Source organism: Pteropus vampyrus, unplaced genomic scaffold (assembly GCF_000151845.1).
Source record: "Pteropus vampyrus isolate Shadow unplaced genomic scaffold, Pvam_2.0 Scaffold1000005538, whole genome shotgun sequence".
NCBI classification, from domain to species: domain Eukaryota; kingdom Metazoa; phylum Chordata; class Mammalia; order Chiroptera; family Pteropodidae; genus Pteropus; species Pteropus vampyrus.
In genome coordinates, this window is record NW_011919940.1 from 670 (window position 1) to 6,123 (window position 5,454).

The window sequence follows — 5,454 nt, forward strand, 5'->3', positions numbered from 1 at the left end:
ACCAGTCACCCTCGATGCCCATGCACTGGACCAGGCTCGAGGGATGGGTGGTGAACAAGGCATCCGAAGCCTCCACACTCACGGAAAGTTTCCTTTGCTATTTCCTTTCCATGGACATTGCAATCAGCATGGTGTTTGTGCTCAACAGGGAGGAAGCAGAGGTAGGGCTGTTGGCATCTCCAGTTATATAGTTCCAGTTTCAATCACTGGGTATATACTGAGCCAGTCATTTCTCCCTCTAAGACTCATTATCCACATCACAATGGGTACAAGATCCTATTTCCTCAGACCTAAGAGACCTGAATTGAACATGCGCTATTTTTTAACATAACCATCAGGAAATAAAAAATACTATTAAATTGTATGCAATGTTTTCTCTCTACATAAAAAATTTTTGTTACACTTTTGAAAGAGCTCTTTGAGACTATTTTGGATAGTTTTTTAAACCACACTTTTTTTTTTATAAGTACACATAGGGGAAAATAGAATTGTAATACATTAGTCGAGATAGTCTTAAAACTTCTTCCTATTTCAGGGTCCAATATTCTGCATGCCTTTTTTTAATGATTATTTGTTGTTCAATTACAGTTGACATACAATATTATGTTAGTTTCAGGTGTACAACATAGTGATTAGACATTATGTAACTAACAAAGTGATCACCCCAATAAATTTATCACCCATCCCACATCAAATATAGTTATTATGACATTATCGACTATATTTCTTATGCTTTACTTTACATTCCAATGGCTATTCTGTAACTACTAATTTGCACTTCTCAATCCCATCCTCTTTTTCACTCAATCCACAACCCCCCAACCATCAGAATGTTCTCTGTGTTTATGAGTCTGTTTCTGCCCTGTCGCTTTGTTAATTTTATTCTCCATATTCCACATGTAAGTGAAATCATATGGTATTTGTCTTTAGTTGACCTACTCCACTCCTCACATTACCCTCTAGGTCCATCCATGTTGTTGTAGATAGCAAGATGTCATTTTTTATGGATGAGCAATATCCCATTGTATATATGTATCACCTCTTCTTTATCCATTCACCCATTGGTGGACACCAAGTTACCTCCATATCTTGGCTTTTGTAAATAATGCTGCGATGAATATATGGATTCGCATGTCCATTTCAAGTAGTGTTCTGGTTGTCTTTGGATAAATATCGGGTCCTTCTTTCTCTCTTGTTATAGCCTATGCTTGAAAGTCTATTTTGTCTGGTATAAGCATTGCTACACCAGTTTTTAATTTTCATTTCCATTTTCATGAAATATCTTTTTCCATCCCTTACGTGTAGTTTGTGTTTGTCTTTCAATCTGAAGTGAGCCTTTTGTAGGCAGAATATGTAAGGGTTTTTGTTTTCTTATCCATTCAGCTACCCTATCTTTTCATTTCACAATTTAATCCATTGAAAATAATTGTTGATAAATATACAGTTTTGCCATTTTATTATTCATATTTTTTGTATTTTTTCTTCTTTTTTCTTAAAGAAGTTTTGTTAACATTTATTGTAATACTGTTTTGGTGCTGAAGAACTCCTTTAGCTTTGTCTTGTCTGGGAAGCTCTTCATCTATCCTTTGATTCTAAATGACAGGTTTGCTGGGTGAAGTAAACTTGGTTGTAGGTTCATGCTTTGAATCTGTCTGAATCGTTCCTGCCAATCCCTTCTGACCTCCATAGCTTCTGTTTTGTAATCAGCTGACAATCTTATGGGCACTCCCTTGTAGGTTAATTAATTGCTTTACTCTTACTGCTTTTAAGATTCACTCTTCGTCTTTAATCTTTGGCATTTTAATCATGTTGTGTCTTGTTGCACGCCTCCTTGAGCTCATCTCGTTTGGAACCTATGATTCTGACTATTATAGAATTTTAAGTGTTTGCATAGCTAAAATGACAGTAGGATATAGGCGAATTTTCAATTACCTGAATATCCATGTGCTCTTATTCTCTCCAGTCATCTGGATTGTATATTTAGTTGATTCCAAATCTCATTTCTTCCTTTTATTTCTGTTACATTATATAAAAGGATAAATTACAAATGTACATTTTTCAAAAGCCTATATCCACTCATATTTGGACTCCTTTCTAGGAAAGGAAAAAGCAAACGAATTATTTGCTCTTAACATCATGAGTGACTAAATGAACTACAGGTCTTAATAAATTTAGTCATGTATCAGCATTCATTTTAGAGGAGCATATCAGTTGTCCTGAAAGAAAATCATTTTATTAAGCAAGAAGGGGACATAGAGGAAGAGGTGAACAACCATCAAAATTCTACAGAGTCCTCACTGTCTGTATGTGTGAGGATTTCTGAAAAGGCCAGTACGCATGCATGCAATATGCTCAATTAACGTGGATAAAATCAGACAATTACATTTGAATAGATAGAAAAAAGTTTACAAAGAGATAAAATCCCATGTAGATTTTTGTTAATGTCCCAAGAGTTATGCTTTTCATGTGCTTAGGAGATTCTCCTGTCTATATCTAAGGATTCAGAGTGAGTGCTAGACAATGAATGCTGCCTTGGATAGTCCTGGCCATAAGATTCAGTGGGTGTGAATAATAGGAGGCTGCTATCTCTCTAGCATCTAGGGCTTTTTGATACTATGTAATAGTTAGTCTAAAGTACTGATACAATTGCTGACCTTGGGTACAGAGATGTGAGTCTGGGTTTGTGATAGATTACTCAACTGCCCTGTCTGCAAATATACATCACTGCTGAGATTTTTATAATATACTTGGAACATACTGTTTGTTTCTGTTTGTTTGTTTGTTTGTTTGTTTGTTTGCTTTTTATGAAATTTCATATACATACTGAAAAATCTTTCATTTCATGATTGTACACCTCAGTGAATTTTCACAAACTGTAATCTTTCCCTAAATTAAAAAAACAAAGACCAAAACTCAAATACATTACTGTCACCCAGCATTCCAGAAGTCCCCTCAGGACTCTGCCACAAGGGTAACCACTGCCAACCAATCATAAATAAGGAAATCATAATTCTTTTTGTGTCAGGCTTCATGTATTCTACAGTTTGTGAGATTCTATTTTATTTTGTGTATTTTTAAAAATCTTTCTTCCTTAGGAAGGTATAGCATGTAGTTGTTGAAACAGACTAGAATTTGTTTACACATTATACTCTTACAAGGTTTCAGGTAGTTCACAGCTTTGGGAAATTAAGAATAGTTCGGTGCACACTCTCGTAAATGTCTTTCGGAAAACATTTGTGTGCATTTCTGTTGGGCATTTCTCTACCAGAAGAATCACTGGGACATAGGGGATGCTTACATTCACCTTTCGGGATACTGACCACACCTAGATGCTCACACCTGCAGGGAAGAGAGTTTGAATGCTCCGCAAACTCACACACAATTGTTATTTTCTGACTTATTCATTTTGTCCATTCTGAGAGATGTGTGAAAGCACATAGGAAGTTCAAATGCATCTGGTCAGCTCACAGATCCTGTGTTTGTTGAGAACAGAAGGGCAACCTGGTTCATCTCTGCCATTGCTGGGGTTACTGCTTAGCCTCTGACTCAAAACAAAGCAGGATTAAGAAGATATTTTAGTGCTATGTGACAATATTATCACCACAAGCCAGAGAAATGCTCACATCCTGGAAAATACACAACTTATGACAATGGCACACAACCCTTAAAGTTCCAGTTGGCCATTAGCCTGGTGTCCAACACCATTTTGGCAACTCTCTTGCAAAGCTAGGTTGAGGAATGCATTAGCAGTACCACGATCAGACTTTGAAAGTTCACCTGTATCCTCCTGGTGCCCCCAGAGGAGCAGTCAGCAGGGCAGATGAGGGAGTCCCAGCTAATGCCAAGTGACGGTCATATTCATTGGACATAGAAATGTTTCTTTCTTAATTTTCTTCTTAATTGGTCTAGTTCAAATATGTAAACCTGATCATGTGCATTATAGAGGTTGGTTACAGTTTCTGTGGAGGAGCTGGAAGGATAAGATAGTTTCTTGCCAATCGATGCCTGATTCGAGGCACTTAGATATGGGAGCATCGGGTTCTAAACTGTTGACAGGGAACCTTTAATTCAGCAGCAATTTTCCCTCTGTGATGACAAATTTTGTAACTGCCAATCAAGACAGACTCGAGAGATACATCCTTCCTGATAAACTCATGCCTCTGGCATGTGTAAGTGTCCTCTGCTCTTGCTTATCGTTGTCGTAGTCTTGACCACTGTTTTCCATTTGGTTTTCTAATGCCAACAGGAGAACAAAAAACCTGTGCAAACAGGACACTGCATGATCTGATCTTCATGGGGCCATGAAGACAGTTTCCCAACCACCCCCCCTCACTCCCAGAGAAAACTACCTGTGTGTTTCACATTTGCATCCCATCCCCTGGAGACCTGCCAACTTCCTCCTGGATGCATTGCCCACTGCGTGTGGTGACTCCCCTGGCAACTCTCCCCACTTCCACAGGCCTCATAGATGAGGAAGGCACACAGACTCTCAAGCATGCCTAGATTCTTCGGAAGGTTGCCCAGTCTTTGGAGGTCCAGACAGCCTTAGAAAAGTAAGAAATGGAATTCCCAAATGGTTGCTTAAAACACACACAGCATGAACCAGAAAACAAACTAACCACCTCTACCCAATCTGAGGAGGAAAAGCAGTTGAAAACTGTGTCTAAGGGCTGGTTAGAATCCTGGCTGTACCTTTTACCACCTGTATGACCTTAGGTATGTCACTTCACTTCCTCTGTGTTTCGATTTACTAACCTGTAAAATGGGATAATAAACAGAATCCACCACTCTGAGATTTTTTTTTTTTAAGATTAAATATGTTAATGGATGTAAACCTCTTAGCATGTCTATAACATGATAGAATTTTCAGAAAATGCTCTAATTCTGTTAGGGGTTGCTGTTACTATTAGGGGGCTCAATGGGTTAGAAACTAGGAGGCATTTTTTCATTTCTGAGCACTGTTGTACTGTAGTGATCTGTGTGTTCTGGCATCTTGCAGGGCGGTTCTGAACCAAAGTGAAAAGGTGGATGATACTCCAAGCAAATAGCATCCAGAGAAAAATGAAGGTAGCCATACTTATGTCTGATGATAATGTAATGAGATTTTTTTTATATATATATATATATATATATATATAGATTACCATCTTCTTTTCCCTGGCTACCTTAAGAATTCTTTCTTTGTCGTTCATTTTTGACAGTTTTCTATAATGTGCCTTGGAGAAGGCCCTTTTGGGTTGAGATGATTAAATGTTCTGTTTGTTTCTTGGATTCAAGGATCCAGTTCTTTCCATCAGTTTGGGAAGTTCTCATTATTTTTTTGAATAGGCTCACCGTTCCCTTCTCCCTCTCCTCTCCTTCTGGCATACCCATCATTCTTGTATTGCTCTTTATGATGGAGTCAGGTAGTTCTTATAGAGTTCTGTTACTTTTTTTTTTTCCACTCTCCAGTCT

At 37.9% G+C, this 5,454-nt stretch overlaps 1 long non-coding RNA gene across 2 annotated transcripts; it reads right to left on the reverse strand.

Annotated features, from left to right (window-relative positions):
• Nucleotides 1-224: 224 nt before the first annotated feature.
• On the reverse strand, nucleotides 225-4,766 carry LOC111735701. 2 transcript variants are annotated; one of them, XR_002778929.1, is made up of 4 exons: nucleotides 4,350-4,766; nucleotides 3,340-3,541; nucleotides 1,933-2,016; nucleotides 225-290 (listed from the first exon to the last, which is right to left on the reverse strand). It is a non-coding gene; the product is annotated as an uncharacterized LOC111735701 (long non-coding RNA). The 2 variants fall into 2 exon arrangements; XR_002778928.1 differs by lacking the exon at nucleotides 4,350-4,766 and having other exon boundaries at nucleotides 3,340-4,098.
• Nucleotides 4,767-5,454: the final 688 nt, after the last annotated feature.